Source organism: Lissotriton vulgaris, chromosome 6 (assembly GCF_964263255.1).
Source record: "Lissotriton vulgaris chromosome 6, aLisVul1.2, whole genome shotgun sequence".
Taxonomy (NCBI): Eukaryota; Metazoa; Chordata; class Amphibia; order Caudata; family Salamandridae; genus Lissotriton; species Lissotriton vulgaris.
Genome location: NC_141694.1, coordinates 1,458,216,081 through 1,458,234,765, shown reverse-complemented (window position 1 = coordinate 1,458,234,765; position 18,685 = coordinate 1,458,216,081).

Sequence of the window (18,685 nt, the reverse complement as noted above, 5' to 3'; positions counted from 1 at the left end):
AACGCAGCGCTCTACAAATCCTTTTTACAGTACATTACATTACATTACATTACAGGAAATAATGTTAGATAGCTCATCTGACCAGACTTTAGCATTATAAAAGTTAATTAATACAATACATATGGAACACACAAGAGTTAGCTTCAACACTTGCATCAGATGTGAATCCCAGTAAAATTCTTGATTTTCCCACACAAGTCTAAGGAAACAAATATGATCAGCCCACCTTTTGCCCTCCCTGTTGCCGAAGCCATAGCTGGTATAAAATAGATTTAATAACCTTCAGGAAAAAGGAGTTTTAGCTGTTCCCATGCTTCTTGTAGACAGATCACATAGAATTGCTGAACAAAAGAAACCTAATTACAAACATTAAACTTAGCAGGCAGACCCACAACATTCCATGATAACAACAAGAGGTCCTGAAGACTGCCAAACCCCATATCAGTTGGGGAAGAGAGACAGCAGTAGAGAAAGATGAAACGTGGTAGGCAAGTCAACCACAAGAGTCCAAGTTACTCAAGGGAACAAATCTTTTCATGGTCCTCAGGGCGGGGGATGCAGGGGAAACAAGTAAGAGTCTGCCCCATGAGTCCTGCCTTTGCTGGACCTAATTCCTTGAGTGCAGATAGATTATTTCTTGCTTATAAAAGTAGCCAAGAGGGAGTGTCAGGAAGTTTGATGGTCTAGTTTATCTACAAGAACCTACGGTTGTCAGAACACATGCAGCAATGCAGGGCATATTTTAATTAATACCACAAGTCCCTAGCCCATCTCTTAACAGCTGACCCAACCAGTTCACCCGTCTCACCATGTTGATAGAACCATATATCTGCATACCCAAATTAGAATGTGTTTTTATCAATGGATCCCTTTGTTTTTTTTTAGCGCGTCACAAGATTCCCCTGTGGACTTAGATAAAGGCGGTGCATTCCCCAAAACCACTACCTACGGGTTGGCTTCCAGTGGTAAATGAATTACATTCCCTGACTTGGAATCAATATGATGGCCTTTGTTAAGTATATGATAGCTTAGAATGGGGGCTAGTTCCCTTTTTTTTTAAATATTTTTATTTTATTTTCAATGGCAGAGGCATACAAAATACAAGGATGAAGACAGCATTTAGTCAATGACAATCATTCGCATGGTTACTGATACATTAATAACTGAACTAAGTAAGAAATAAAGGAGAGGAAGAGGAAATAAAAAGATAAAACATGTAGAACGTAAGATATCTCTTTTACAGATGTGGTCGTTATTGAATTAGATCCAATTGTCAATAGGAGACCATAATTTCCTAGCAAATATCTTCTTTCTCTGTCCTTTCAATTTGTACACTGCTTTATCCATTCTATAAACATTTAACAGCTTTCCCAACCATTGCACGAATGATGGTGGATCAACATCTAGCCATCTTGAGGTAATACAAAAACGGTAAATGGACATTCCAATAAAAAGAAAATGTTCTTGATCAGCAGATAAACTCTCGGATGGAAAATATATGCCAAAAATAATCACAGATGGACATAATTTGATATTAACATTAAGCAAATTGGTCAAAAACTTTTCTATCCTATTTATATATACAATTAGTTTAGGACAGCTAAAAAACATATGACATGAGTCTGCTGCTAAAGTTCCACAACGGCTACAATTGATGCCTTTCGTAGCTTTCCATTTAACCAGTTTAGCAGGTGTATAGTAAAGATCTAGAGACGCCATGTAATGTTGACTTTTGAGAGAGCTGTTGATTAGTGTTTTGTTGCTAATCTCGAACGCCCTTGCCAAATCTATCCCTTCTATACACAGTTTCCTTTCCCATTTCTGGGCTTGTTGATCGAGATCATCATGCAACCTGTTAACCATTAGTTGATAAATTGAGCCAATACGGCTATCCCTCCTACCACTCTCCAAGATATCATTAGTCTCCATTGCGTCACTGTATAAGAGATTTTTTTTTCTCCAGAAAACTACGAATTTGTAAGTATTTAAAAAATTCGTTTCTGGAAAGGCCAAATGTATCTTGAAGTTCGGAGAAGGACATTAGAACCCCATTTTGGTACAGTTGCCCAATTGAATGAATCTGTCCCAGACGAAGTCGATGGGTGGGGATATCTTGAGAAATCCCAGATAATGAAATATTGCAACAGATAGGTGTATAAAAATTATATTTTGAGGTTATCCGTGAAGCTTTATTAATTTGTCTCCAAACCAAAAAAGCAGAAAGAAGAACCTTAAATTTTGTTTTTTTGTAATAACTCGGCTCCATAAATATCAATAAGCATTGGCGCACATGAACACCCATAAGCATTTCGAAAATGGATGGTGCCATAAAGATTTCATTAACATGGTCATGAAATAGTAAAACCTTAATTGTTTTAAGAGTGATAGCCCAATAGTACATTCTGAAGTTCGGAAATCCCAACCCAGCACGCCCTTGCGGGAGGGTACACCACTTTAAAGATCTTCTTGAGCGGCGATACCCCCATAAAAATCTGGACAGCATCCTATCTATTTTATTGAAAAGGGACATAGAAAAAAATAGGGGAATGGTACGGAAAAAATAAAGAAATTTTGGAAAGATTAACATCTTAATGACATTAGTCCGTCCAAATAAAGATAAATGTAAATTATTTATCCTTTCTAGAGTTCTATTAGTGGATATAAGTAAAGGATCCAGATTTAGTCCAACAATGTCATCTATTTTAGATGATATAGTTACACCAAGGTATGTAGCAGTAGAGTTTAATGGAATATCAGTGGGTGTACCAGTTTTAGAATGCACAATTTGGGTTTTTGAAATATTTAATTTGTATCCAGAAAATTTACCAAATTCACTAGCAACTTCAATTATTTTAGGTAAGGCTGTAGAAGAATCAGAGGTTACAATGGCCACATCGTCTGCGTATGCTAAGACTTTGTGGTCTACCTCATGAAGTCGGACAGGTGGGATGCCAGGTTCTGTGATTAATCTATTCAGATAGGGTTCTAAATAAAGTGCAAATAAAAGTGGAGAGCAGGGGCAACCTTGTCTGGTCCCCCTAGTGATTGAGAATGGTCTGGAGATATCCGTGCCTAGTCTTATTACACCCTTTGCATTAGAATAAAGTGACTGTACAGCTTTAATAAATTGTGATGGAAAACCCTTCCATTTTAATACAGACCAAAGGAACCCCCAGTCTACTCTGTCAAACGCTTTTTCAGCATCGAGTAGGATCACTCCGACTGGGGATTCCTTTGCTTGAGCCCAATCCAACAGTGCAATAACACGTTTAACGTGATCTGTAGTGTCCCTGTGTTTAATAAACCCGTGTTGAGTGTGAGAAACCAAACCTGCCATAACATCATTTAGTCTATTTGCGAGGATTTTAGAATAAATCTTACTGTCTGCCGTAATAAGGGAAATGGGACGATACGAGCCTAATTCCTTTGGATCCTTGTTCTTTTTAACAAAAACAACTATAGTGGCAGTGGACCAAGAATCAGGGGATTTGTCTTGGAATGCTACATTAAAATTTTTTAGCAGCTCTGGCTTCAGCAAATGTCTAAATGTCCGATAAAATTCAAGGGGAATCTGATCGGGCCCCATGGCTTTGCCAGCTGCAAGACTCATAATAGCCTTTTCGATCTCTTCCCAGCTTATTGGCCTAGCAAATAAATCGATATCATCTGTGCACAAAGAAAGTTGGTTAGTGTTTTGTAGATAATTTATGGGATTAAGAGTCTTATCAACTTCATTGTTATGATCGTTATACAGCATCTTGTAAAAACCATGAAATGCCTCTAATATTCCTTCCTTACTTTCGTGAGAGACCCCATTTATATCTTTAACACATTGTATTTCGTTAAAAGAAGATTTTTGTCGTAAACGCTGTGCTAAGATTTTTCCCGTACGTTCGCTAAATTCGTAACATTCAGTTTTGTATTGTTTAAATTTTGCAGCTATTTCATCAGCAATATTTGTACGAAGACCTGAACGTTCAATGGTTAATCCTATTTGTGCATCCTCTATATTAACATTGTTTTAACATGCAGTAGATAATTCCAGCTCGACCTGCCTGATCTTATTTAGCCTATCCTTAAAATCTGTTTGGTTTTTTTTCCTCTTATAGTTTGCGAAGCTGATTGTCTCGCCCCGTACAATGGATTTGAAAGAATCCCAAACTACTTGTGGGGAGGCAGTATCATTGTTTATTAGAAAGTAATCTTTAATAATGTTAACCATAAATTGAAGGTAATCTTCATCTAGTAATAAATTTCTCTGAAATGACCAGGATCTAGTGGGGTTTTGACAATCAGTAGAAAATTGCATCTCAGCAATTATGGGGTTATGATCTGAGATAACTTGTGGTAATATTTCAATACGGATTTTCTCCAAAAAAACTGAGGATACAAAAAAATAATCTAAACGGACAAATTTTCGATGAGGAATAGAGAAAAAAGTATATCCGGGGTCATTATAGTGGAATTTATTCCAGACATCAGTTAGCCCATTACTTAGTACCAGGTCTCTAAGTGCATTATAAGTTTTGATCTTACGACCCGTATATCTCTTCCCTGATTTGATGTTCCAATCGGCTGACATATGTATATTTAGGTCTCCACAGACTATTATCGGTTGTGTCCAGATGGATAACTCTGTATTCATGGTATTAAACAGTTCGGCATCGTCCAGATTGGGGCCGTAAATACAACATAAGGTAAATTTGCAGCTTCCAATTTTTAATTCAGCAAGCCCCCATCTGCCCCATTTATCAGATAGTGTTTTTAAACATTTCCCTACTCCCTTTCGCATACAAATTGCAACGCCTCTCTTAATACCCATTTGTTTAGATGTAATCAAAACTTCTAATCCCAAATTATTCAAAAGAAAACGTTTATCCCATGAAATGTGAGTTTCCTGAATACATAGCAGATCAATATTCAGAGTTTGGAGCATTGTTCGAAACATAGCAATCTTCTTTAAGTCATTAAGACCATTAATATTAATAGTACATATTTTCACCTTTTTATACATATCGAAAATAATAGAAGAAAAAAATTATTGACCATCATCACAAGCATTTGCTCTTCGGTATTATCATTTGAATGCCTTATATTCATCCCTGTGTTGAACACCTCTGCCTTACACCCCCACCACCAACCCCTACCCTTGCCCACCCCCACCCTTATTCCCAGAACCCCTCCCCCCACCCTCCCCACTATAGGAGGCACAGGAACTTTCAGTTCCTGAAGCGTATGGATGCCATGTCCCTAACCCATAGCGTCCTTACTAAGAAAAAAAAGAAAGAAAAAAGAGAGAGAAGGAGAAAATTCAGAAGAGAAATAAGAAAAGTATAGAATAGAGAAGCATAATGGTCCTGCATTTAAATAATTATTAAACAATATGATTACTACACGCGAATTCTAAATTTATCATACTGTACATCGAAGTTCTTCATGATTATTCAAAGAGAATCCAAGTACTCCTTGGCTTTAATTGTAGAAATAAAGTATTTTGTTTGACCTTTGAATATAGTTTTTAGTTTGCAGGACCTTGAAGAAATACTGCTACTTCTTTCTTCTGAAAATCAGGAATTAATTGCTTCAATTGCCATTGTTGAGCCACAGTAGCTTGGCAATAGTCTGGTCGTACAAAGAACTGACAGCCTAGACCATCCGCTTTCTTATCTGGTCTTGCGTTTACAAAAATCACTTCACGGGCAAGGAAGTTATTAAATGACACCAAAATGGCCCTAGGATAATTTTCTTGACCTTGTCGTGGTTTCCTCGCTGTGAAAGGGAATCTATGTGCTCGTTGTATTTCCCGAGCCCAGTCCCAATCAGTAATTTCGGGAAAAGCGTTGTTTAATAAATTGATGATGAACCTCCTCGGGTCACCTCCTTCTTTATTTTCAGGGATCCCCAAAAAACGCAAGTTGCTTCTACGGGCCTGATTTTCCAAACTAGCTAGCTTGTCAGATAAATCCTCCTTTTGTGCTTTGAAATCTCCCACTTCTTGTCTTTGGGCCATACATTCTTCTTCTAGCACAGATATCCTGGCCTCTGCTTCAGTGACCCTGTCAGCGGTCTCTGAGCATAGTTTAATTGCACGTCGTACTGCGTTTTTAACTTTGGCACATGTCATTTGCGTGCGTTGATTCTCGGCCTTACTTTCTGCCCTATGATTCATCATGGTGTCAAATATTGTTTTCAATGTGATCTCTTCATTGTTATCTTGTGGCAGAGTTGGATCAGGTATAGAATTATGGCTAGGCCCCAAAGTATCATTGGCAACAGAAGCGGTAGATATTAGATTAGAAGATAGGAAATTCGTGTCGTTTGGTGAATTAGAAGCGGTCTCTTGACTCGCTGCACGAAGAGATCTCTTCTTCCTCAGCTTCTTTTTTATGATGGTAGCCGCATTGGTATTATCAGGGCTCATACTAATCTCACCCTCAGAAGATAGGCTCTCACAGCTAAAATCTGCCCAGTCTTTATTTAGACCCGTCGCTTCATCGGATGAAAGTTCTGATAATGAGTAAAAGTTTTCAGGGAGCTCCTGATTATGCTGCTGCACAGTGGTTTCTTTTACATTTCGTGAATCGCTTAACAAATCATTTGATAGTAATGATAGCGATGGAAGAGAGCATGCTCTATTGGTGATAGCTCCACCTGGAACTGGAACTGCAATTCCCATAATACCCTTCCTCAGAGAGTCGATCGGTATCAGAGTAGGTATCAGAGTTGAGGGATTATTAGAGTTATTCTGATTATCACCACTTGTAGACGGTTGATTAGAGGATTGTGTTACAGTCATATCAGTACTTTGATTATCATTATCAGTTGTTTTCTTTTTTGAAGCATGCTTTTCAAACAAATCTGGTAATGTTTGTAGCGCAGAGCTTTTTATGCCAGGTATTTCATTAGATTTAATAGCGGCCCCCTTGTTAGGGTTCTTACCCTGTTTGGTGATAGTTTTGCCAGGGATCAGTGGTGTTGCCTCTGCCATCTCAATCTCCTCGTTCTCTTGCTCCACGTTTTTCAAATCGAACCCAGGGCCGTTTTTCTTGTTGCTGCGTGTGGCAATAGAAAGTGGAAGTGGCGTCCTCTTTTTCTTCCGTGAGCCACCTCTGCCAGGAAAAACGCTACTCTGTGCCCAACACAGACAGAGTGTAGCACGCCACAGCGGGGACCGCCGATTGAGCTCGAGAAAGTTTAGCAACATTCGTGAACTCCGCCTGTCGCAGGGATAGTTTGTAGCAATTTGTTGTTGCTATATGCTAGTATAGCGCGGTGTGATTATCTCTTCTCCGGTTTTAATACGTTCTATTTCCGTGGCTCTGTCTGTCCTGCACGAGCCAAACACCGGTAGAGTCAGTGTCAGTTATCGGACGCTTTCACCAATGCCAGAATCTACTCAGGAAATGGTTGACGCCTCTCTGCCGCCGCGGAGCTCCGCATCCGACCCTCCGATCAGGAAACGGTAAACGCCTTTCTGGTTCCGCGCAACTCCGTCTCCGTCTCCGTCTCTCCGAGCAGCCCGGCCCGGGGCAGCTTCCACAGCAGCGGTAGTGGCAGTAGCCGGCCGGAACTGACCAGCGTGTTCCAAGGTCACCGTCGCCAGGTAAGATGAGCCCGTTAATTGAAATTATCCGCAGAATCGGCAAAGGACCCCATAGTCGGCTCTCGCGCAATTAATCACGGGGAATGGCTAAATTTCTCCTTCTCTTCACAATGGAACGCCAGGAGCGAGGGAGCTAGCTGCCTACACAGCCTTCCCCACGGCAGCCATCTTGCCTCTGAATGGGGGCTAGTTCCCATAGGAGCAGAGGGATCATTTTGCTGACATACAAGTAAATATTCTGGAGACTTCTTCAGGAAAAAGCAGTAGCATCTGCCTGGTAGTGGACAGGCACCCCATCAGGCAGATACCATAGCTATGTTATATAAACCCTGCCAGTGATAGTAGTGGAATATTGCCAACAGTAAATCTCTAGCAGTGTGATTTCTCATGTCTTATTGCCAGGCCAGCTCGAAGGGTGTGGGGGCTATTTCTAGGAGAGCATCCCCTTCCAAGAACGGCCCTGCCTTATCACAATGTCTACTTAGCCCCAAACACAAGTAGATCTGGGCAGAGTCATATGTGGAATTCTGCTCAATCGATCAATGTCCCTGCACATGGTTTTAGCAGGTGCAGAAACACTGGACCCAATTGTATCAAGCAGAAAACCTGATAGTAAAATAGTTTTGCATTGAAGCCTAGACTAATTCCCCAAACCCCACCTGACCTTTTGCCAATGTGCGTTTGGAGCCCCCTGCTATGCAACATTCTTTCCTACCCTCTCTCATCCTCCACACTCTCCCCTCATCCCCCACAGAAGTCGTTATGCATATTTTCCACCTGCCTGGCACAGATTTTAAAGATATGTGTAATGTGCATTATAAAGATGTGCGTAAAATGCTCCTGAATCAGAATTCAGAGTGGATTTCTGGCTGGTAAATTCAGAGTGGAGTCCTTATACACATTTTCCACCTGCCTGGCACAGATTTTAAAGATATGCGTAAAATGCTCCTGAATCAGAAATTCAGAGTGGAGTTCTGCCTGATAAAGTCAGAGTGGAGTTCTGCCTGGTAAATCTAGGGCAGTTATTCTCCATTCTGAGGGACTTAACTCATACTTGCAGGTGTTCTCCATGGGGATTCTGGTAATAATGAGAAATTCCAGATGCCTAGAATCTCTTTACAGAATTCTGAATTATTTGTAATTGTCACTAAATCTGTTGTACAAAACTGACACTACTCGGTAATCACCCCACACCTTTAGGCAAATTCATTGCTGGCCTGAATTTGGGAGGCGTATATAGATATAACACCGGTAAACACCATCCGCCATTGTTGAGTGGAGCCACAAGGCTCCCTTGCCACATTCACTGCAAATTCACATTTCCTTCCAGAGCTCCTCTGAAGAACTTGGAGGAAATGTTTGGTAGTGACAAAACAAACCACCCAAACATTTTTCCTACCCACTATTGCAGATATGGACTACTTTACCACACATGCTATTCAAAGTCACATATTTTTTTTTATAAAGCACACATAATTCTTCCTAAAGATATGGGTTTGATGTGTACTGTTTGAAGGTTGGCACCCATTTGAACATATGTTTTGTATTGCAAGATTCTTATTTTCATCATCTGTTTGCAAGAATAAAAGTTCTTGTGTACCTTCCCTCACTGTGAACTGTGCAGATTTTGCAAGTCGTACAGTGAATGATGCTAGTTGTCAGTGCAATGTATGTGACACGCATCTGGTTTCATATGGCTGAGATACCCGCCACCCCCTCTCAACACACTCCCCAAGGATGGGAAACCGGAAACAGTTCTGAACTTTTGGAAGACGGGAGGGAGTGACCCTCCCGGCCGTATTTATTAAAATATGAAACAAAATTAAAACATAAAATAACAGTTTCATATTATGTACAATTTCATTACCACATTGCGATGTTTGGCTAACCTTAACATTTTTCTAATACAAAGGTTCTCCTAGCCGAACTAACATCCTACCAAACATTAACTTGAAATTTTGAAATTGTACATCCTAACGTTTAAGGGCCAACGGCAAGGTCGTAACCGGTGTCAAGATCCCTAAACCATAAATATCCCCCTCACTTGTGAGGGGCGACCGCACAGAGGTGTACCTCAAGTGCAACTACCAATTTCCCTTGACTTGACGGGGGCCCCAATAAACTCGACGCCACTTAAAGGTCGTCCGAGGACTCGTGTGAGGTATCTAGAAGGTAGCGTAGACCCCCTCCCAAACCCCACACAACTTACCACATCTGCCGTCGCAGATGTCCTGGCCCGGGGAAATTCCCCAGGAGGGGGCTGTAGCCCCTCCTACCCAGGAAGGGGCCTTGACCGCCTTTCCTTTCCTTTCGGCGGCCCATCCTTAGAAGGGACCGCCTCCCCATTGAGGGGCCAATGGCCACCTCCCTCGAGCGCTCCCATCCGTAATGGGTGACGCCCACTCATAGGGATCTTCCAATTACTGCTCACCGATCATGACCTTACCGCCCGACCAAAATAAATACGACAATTCTAGCTAAATTACTAAAATGACTAAATTACTAAAAGACAGTAACAATTACAGCTTATCAACAAGCAAGATTACGGCTCAAACTAGTGCAGAATTACTTTATTTGAACATACTACGAATTGACCATTCTTTATTGCATAATAAAAGTTATCACGATAATCATCACCACCTGCAAGAATTAGCGTTAACACATCACACTTTATTCAAAACCACATGCTGTCCTCAGGGGCTGGTGGGTGGGTCAAAATTGGCTCTTCGTTCCGTCTCGAGCTCACGTGCAGCGAGGAGGTGCAGCTTCAGAGCACAGGAACAAGAGGATGCGTTCTTGGCTTCCTGCTCCTTTTATCCGTCTTCAGGGCGGGCGTAAACCCGCCCCTGCCTGCCCCTAGGGCGTGGCCGGCCGCGTCAGTGTCTAGGCCAGCCCACTCTAGGGCGGGAAAAAGCGCGCCCCGGCTACGCCGCTTCGGGCATACCAGCCGGGGCTCGCCGCCCGCCCAAAAATGGCTTCCCGGGGGGATCGTGGTACTCCGCCATACGTTCGGGGGGACCGAATGGTCGCCCCTTTCCATATGGCTGAGATACCCGCCACCCCCTCTCAACACACTCCCCAAGGATGGGAAACCGGAAACAGTTCTGAACTTTTGGAAGACGGGAGGGAGTGACCCTCCCGGCCGTATTTATTAAAATATGAAACAAAATTAAAACATAAAATAACAGTTTCATATTATGTACAATTTCATTACCACATTGCGATGTTTGGCTAACCTTAACATTTTTCTAATACAAAGGTTCTCCTAGCCGAAATAACATCCTACCAAGCATTAACTTGAAATTTTGAAATTGTACATCCTAACGTTTAAGGGCCAACGGCAAGGTCGTAACCGGTGTCAAGATCCCTAAACCATAAATATCCCCCTCACTTGTGAGGGGCGACCGCACAGAGGTGTACCTCAAGTGCAACTACCAATTTCCCTTGACTTGACGGGGGCCCCAATAAACTCGACGCCACTTAAAGGTCGTCCGAGGACTCGTGTGAGGTATCTAGAAGGTAGCGTAGACCCCCTCCCAAACCCCACACAACTTACCACATCTGCCGTCGCAGATGTCCTGGCCCCGGGAAATTCCGCAGGAGGGGGCTGTAGCCCCTCCTACCCAGGAAGGGGCCTTGACCGCCTTTCCTTTCCTTTCGGCGGCCCATCCTTAGAAGGGACCGCCTCCCCGTTGAGGGGCCAATGGCCACCTCCCTCGAGCGCTCCCATCCGTAATGGGTGACGCCCACTCATAGGGATCTTCCAATTACTGCTCACCGATCATGACCTTACCGCCCGACCAAAATAAATACGACAATTCTAGCTAAATTACTAAAATGACTAAATTACTAAAAGACAGTAACAATTACAGCTTATCAACAAGCAAGATTACGGCTCAAACTAGTGCAGAATTACTTTATTTGAACATACTACGAATTGACCATTCTTTATTGCATAATAAAAGTTATCACGATAATCATCACCACCTGCAAGAATTAGCGTTAACACATCACACTTTATTCAAAACCACATGCTGTCCTCAGGGGCTGGTGGGTGGGTCAAAATTGGCTCTTCGTTCCGTCTCGAGCTCACGTGCAGCGAGGAGGTGCAGCTTCAGAGCACAGGAACAAGAGGATGCGTTCTTGGCTTGCTGCTCCTTTTATCCGTCTTCAGGGCGGGCGTAAACCCGCCCCTGCCTGCCCCTAGGGCGTGGCCGGCCGCGTCAGTGTCTAGGCCTGCCCACTCTAGGGCGGGAAAAAGCGCGCCCCGGCTACGCCGCTTCGGGCATACCAGCCGAGGCTCGCCGCCCGCCCAAAAATGGCTTCCCGGGGGGATCGTGGTACTCCGCCATACGTTCGGGGGGACCGAATGGTCGCCCCTTCCCATATGGCTGAGATACCCGCCACCCCCTCTCAACACACTCCCCAAGGATGGGAAACCGGAAACAGTTCTGAACTTTTGGAAGACGGGAGGGAGTGACCCTCCCGGCCGTATTTATTAAAATATGAAACAAAATTAAAACATAAAATAACAGTTTCATATTATGTACAATTTCATTACCACATTGCGATGTTTGGCTAACCTTAACATTTTTCTAATACAAAGGTTCTCCTAGCCGAACTAACATCCTACCAAACATTAACTTGAAATTTTGAAATTGTACATCCTAACGTTTAAGGGCCAACAGCAAGGTCGTAACCAGTGTCAAGATCCCTAAACCATAAATATCCCCCTCACTTGTGAGGGGCGACCGCACAGAGGTGTACCTCAAGTGCAACTACCAATTTCCCTTGACTTGACGGGGGCCCCAATAAACTCGACGCCACTTAAAGGTCGTCCGAGGACTCGTGTGAGGTATCTTGAAGGTAGCGTAGACCCCCTCCCAAACCCCACACAACTTACCACATCTGCCGTCGCAGATGTCCTGGCCCCGGGAAATTCCCCAGGAGGGGGCTGTAGCCCCTCCTACCCAGGAAGGGGCCTTGACCGCCTTTCCTTTCCTTTCGGCGGCCCATCCTTAGAAGGGACCGCCTCCCCGTTGAGGGGCCAATGGCCACCTCCCTCGAGCGCTCCCATCCGTAATGGGTGACGCCCACTCATAGGGATCTTCCAATTACTGCTCACCGATCATGACCTTACCTCCACAGGCCGGATAGTTGACCGGCTATCCGGACCCCCCACAACACTCCTACCTAAAGGTCATGTCTTAAAGTCTTTAGCCAAGCTATCAGGTCTCCTATGAGTAACTCGTTCCCCACCCGGGACAAATGAACACCATCCCCCAAATACATACTATCTCCTTTAATACAAACATGCGAAATAGAATGCAATGTACTTGAACGGAACAATCTACTCACTTTATTATTAATTTTCCTCACTGAATGATTCAGAGCAGAAACCGAAAGAGCCCCCCGCCACACTTTCCGTGGGATCATATGGGACCATGCAATTGTGCACCCTGGAACTCTTCTCGCTAACCAACTTACAGTGGAAAGCATTGCCTCAAGAAGAAGTCATCTACCAGTGGTCACCAAATCGTTGCCCCCAAGATGTACTATGACTATAGACGGCGGTGACCTCGTCCGCCCTAACAAACCCTCGAAAAAAGATTGAAACTGGTCAATACAGAGCCCGCCCTTTCCGTAGAAGGACACACTGTACCCGTATTCCCCAGCCATGTGAATCATGTCACCTGCTTTGAATACGTCCGCGGCACGCCTCACGTATGAGTGGCCCACGACCCACACCTCCTTTTTCACAGCCGGTGATGTCTGACCGCTGGCCCGGTGTTGGGTCGACTGCATAGTCCGCCCCGCCTCGTAGGCTTGCGCAACTGAAAACCAAACAAAACAAGAAGCGTGAGTACATCATTACAGCTTCACAACATGTGCAACCGCACATACCTTTTATAACAGTTGGAGGACCAACGCCCCACACGTTTAACTTGTTCAACATTCAGACCCCTGGCTGTAGCCTCTGTAGCAGCCCCTATCCGAAAGGAATGGGTCCCAAACTCGCCGGGGTTCATGCCCGCAGCGGAAATCGACATCGCAAGCACCCGCTGAAACTGAAACCTCGTCAGTGGGGTGGCGTCAGCGTGTCTCAACAAGGTCCCCCCCCATGATGCCACCCTCTGCGCTAAATATTCCTCTACGCAACTCACCGGGCACATGGAGGACCCGGGAATCCTTCGTACGATTATGCAGTCCCCCATCGCACCCTGATCGGTCTTGGACCTGACAAACGAGACAGTCATTGTCTCCCCTCTGACCTGAACGTGCTCTCGGCACAGTCCCCCCATCGCATCCTGCTTGTTCCTCGCCACTAGTTCGCTTACCCGCATAGCCCCATGGAATGCCAGCGTAAAAGCGGCTCGGAATAACACTGTTTCATACTGGGATGAACAGGTTGCAGGGATTACAGATAATAACAGGGCCAGCCTATCCAGACCTATCGGGCGCCTTTCATCTACTCTGCGACCCTCAAGGCGTTGCCACCCACGTAGCGCTTTTTGCACAACGAAAGACGCTGTCGGGTCCTGGATCCCATAAGCCCTAGCCACAAAGGAAATGGCGGCCCGATGCCTCTGGGCCGTAGCCACTGATTTGCCTGCCTGACGTAAAGACAGCAGGAATTTTACAACCAACTCCTCCTGGCCCCAAAGCTCCCCTCTAGCAGCCCCCAAAAAGGCCCAATAGGCCCCTTCATATGCCTTCCTCGTCCTGGGTGCTAAACTCTCTCCCACGAGGTTTCGTAGTTCGGGGCACCGAGAGACCAGAGAGCTTCGGGAAAGGGTGCCGCCACCGGGTCCGCTGTGGGCAGAAAACCCCAGAAGGCCTGCATACGAAAACGAGAAAGCGCGTCAGCCGCTTGATTCCTCACCCCCGGCACATGTCTTGCCCTAAATAGCACATTCAATTGCATACACAATAACACAATTTCTTTGAGCAGTCTCAGAATCCATTTGCATCGTGCCGCCTGGCTATTGATACACTCAACCACGGTCATGTTATCAGACCAAAATACCACAGAGTGATCTCTGAACCCCTCGGGCCAAGTTTTCAGGGCCACCAGAATGGGAAATAGTTCAAGAAAAGCAATGTTACATGTCAGCCCACCCTCGTGCCACCATGACGGCCATTTTTGAGCCGACCATTGTGTGCCGAATATGGCACCAAAACCAATGCTCCCTGCCGAATCCGTCCACAGCCCCAGCTCCTCAGAGGACACCGCCGGTTTGTTCCAGACAATTCGACCATTGAAATCCGCCAGAAATGCCAACCAAATGCGCATGTCCTGGCGAACCTCTGCCGAGAGCCTCGTGCGATGATGACCCTCCTTCAGGCCGACCATGGCTTGAGCGATCGAGCGGGAAAAGGGGCGGGCCATCGGTATTACTCTTAGCGCAAAATTCAACTGTCCCACCAATTGTTGTAATTGATGCAGCTTAACCTTAGACTCACTAATACATGTTTCCAGGCATGCCCTGAATCTTAACACTTTGTCTCCTGGTAAACGAAAACAACCCTCCTCAGAGTCGAGCTCGATCCCCAGGAACTCGAGGCAAGTCGAGGGACCCACAGTCTTACCCGGTGCCAATGGCACACCAAATTGATTCATCAAGACACAAAATTCATTCAAAGCCTGACCACATTCCGGATCCCCGGCTGCCCCCAGAAACAAAAAGTCATCGAGGTAATGCATAACATGTTGAAACCCCGTCTTCTTCGTGAAAACCCATTGCAGGAAACAACTGAACTTTTCAAAATAGGCACAAGATATAGAACATCCCATTGGTATACACCTATCCATGTAATAGTGACCCTGAAACATGAAACCAAGAAGACGCTGATCGTCTGGATGTACCGGGAGCAACCGGAACGCTGACTCGATATCAGATTTTGCCATCAGCGCACCGGGCCCTAGGCGATTCAATATGGCTACGGCCTCATCGAAGGATGCGTACCGCACCGAACACACTTCCGGGTCTATCGCATCGTTTACGGAAAGACCACGTGGGGCTGATAAATTATGTATCAGCCGAAACTCACCCGGGTCCTTCTTGGGGACCACCCCTAAAGGGGAACAAACAAAGTTAGCAACCGGTGGCACATTAAATGGGCCGGCGACTCGACCTCGAGTAACCTCCTTCCCAATCTTCTCCTGTACCACGGTCGTATGTTGCAAGACCGATACTTGGTTTTTACAGTTCGCTACACCCCGAAACTCCCCCACTGGGATGCGGAAACCATATGAAAACCCGTTCCGCAACACCCCAGCGGAAGCGTGATCCGGGTATTCGTTAAGCCAGGGAATCATTGCCAGGGTATCAATCGGAGTAGGTAAAGGCGCCCCTCGGACTATTTTAGACCTGTTTGGCGCCTCCTCTACCCCCGTTATCACCCGTTTTGGCTCTGCACATGGACTCAGGATGGGATGGTTGCCCGCACCCACCACATTCGTGCCTGAATTTGCATGACCCCTGGGGCCTCGTACATTTACCCCTGTTAAAGTTCCAACAAATTCCCCTTTTACCTGTGGTGCCGTTCGGCCTTGAGTGGTAGTCATTACTCGTATCTGATCGAAAGGGCGCCCCAGCATATTGGCGGGAGGATTCACCCACGCCACTCCCTACCAATGGCAATTTCAACATACCAGTATCTTCCATTTTTGACCATGACACAGAATCGTAACAATCCCAAGTTAAGTTTTTATCATGTTCTTTCGCTTTTCTGAAAATGTTATCGTAACAGAACCATTGATTGCCCCCATATGATACAGAATACCCCATGATCCGTGACTGATAAATCGGCAATTCGGACAGCAACTCGGGCCTACGTTCGCCCATGATGGATGTAAAAATCCCCCACGCTCTGCCCCAAGTGCCAATGTTTTCATTTACCTTAAAGGCGGCCATCTTTGCGCGCCAAACATTCGGATGCATGAGCTCCTTTTGGCTCTTAACATGCTCCATCTCATAATGATCGGTAAGCAACGAGAAGATGTTTATATACTCATCTGCCCATATCTTTTCTTTAATAGCCAGAGGGACATGCTGACCCAACTTTTCCCTTCGCGAAGGTGCAGACTCATCCCTCGCAATCGGCAATGGCCGCTTACCTGAACCGGAAGCTGTATCTGCGACTGGCGGTGTTGTCTTCGCCGCCTCCCTCGTTTCACGCAGTTGCTTCATCAATACCCGTGCGTCATCAGCCGTGGCGCCCTCGCTATCTTTACCCAACCACGCTGCCAATTGTGCTGCCAGCTCGGGCGGCATATCCTCCCCGGACACGGGGGTGACCACCACGGGAATCGGATTCCCCTCTGCCGGAACCGGAGTCGGCTCTTCGAGTGGGGTACAGGGAGCCGGGATGTCTCCCCCAGCTGCTCCCCTTCTGGGCCTCTTGCCCTTTCCTCCCGGAGCTGCTCCTGCCAAAGGACGTTTCGGTCCCCCTTCCCCGTCTTTATCCGCCATTCGCTTCTTTAGGTCGGTCACCTCTTTCATAAGAATACGCAGCATCTGGTCGGTAGTCATTCGCTTTCCAACTTTCTTAGGCATTCTCCGATAGAGTATCTGTAAGACAAACAAAAGATTACCACGCTCAAAATTGGCTCTTCGTTCCGTCTCGAGCTCACGTGCAGCGAGGAGGTGCAGCTTCAGAGCACAGGAACAAGAGGATGCGTTCTTGGCTTGCTGCTCCTTTTATCCGTCTTCAGGGCGGGCGTAAACCCGCCCCTGCCTGCCCCTAGGGCGTGGCCGGCCGCGTCAGTGTCTAGGCCAGCCCACTCTAGGGCGGGAAAAAGCGCGCCCCGGCTACGCCGCTTCGGGCATACCAGCCGGGGCTCGCCGCCCGCCCAATAATGGCTTCCCGGGGGGATCGTGGTACTCCGCCATACGTTCGGGGGGACCGAATGGTCGCCCCTTTCCACAGTTTGTGCAAAATATTCTCCACGTGCCTTTTTTGTGTGTCCATTTGAGGCTCATAAAGTGCTATCTGATAAATCGAAGTTGTTGAACCTGGCATTCTTGGTGTGGTTTTCCCCCTAACATTTTCTCTTCAACCATCCTGTTTTTCTGCCTTAGTTTTTGCTGGCCTTAGGACTCTGTGCACTTTACCACAACTAATCAGTGCTAAAGTGCTTGTGCCTTTGCAATAAAACACATACTCCATTGGTATATTTAATTTACTTGTAAGTCCCTAGTAAAGTGCCACTAGCTGTGCCCAGCGCCAGTAAATTAAATGCAGCAATGATTGTACTACCCACTTAAGTAGCTCTTCAAACATGTCTCAGGTCTGCCACTGCAGCCTTTCTGTGCAGTTTTAAACTACTATTTCGACATATCAAAATAAACTATTTGACAGTTCCAAACCTTCCCTTTTAATACATATAAAAGACCCCTATGGTAGGCCCTGGACAGCCCAGAGGAGACAGTGAGTGTATTCAAAAAGTATGACATACACTTTTAAATTTTAGTGGTAGAGATTGTGAAAAAGTTCTAATATAGTTTTTCACTGCTGCAAGGCCTACTCCTCCCATAGGATAAACATTTATTTATTACATTTATTTATTATTTTTCGAGTTATATATAGTGTGAACTTAAACCAAGAGTATCAGAGAGCTTTTCAGAATACCGAGTACAGAACATTTGCAAGTACTAAACAAGAAAAAAAGGAAAATCAAACGAAGAAGATAAAATAATAGGCACACAGGGTAATTATATATAAATGATAGAGGAAAGGATAGACAATATAGTTCTGAGGTAGCAACGGTAGGTTATTGAGTCATCGGAGAAATGTGCCGTTCTTTTTTGAGGTTGTGTTGTCCGGGCTCGGTGAGGGTTGAAGGGAAGGTGCATCAAGGATGTTTGGTGTCTTTGGAGTAGGGGTGAGCGTAGTACGCGTAGTCGCACTATGTGAAGCTACGCAAAGACGTTCTCACACTACACGAGATTCGCGAGCATGCGTAGTAGCTTGCTGGACCCGTTCGCGAGGCATTTTTCTTGCTTGGGAGCTCATTGTACATGTTCGGGGTGCTGTCTGCGTGCTCGGGGGATCATAGCTCGCAAACCTACCCATGCG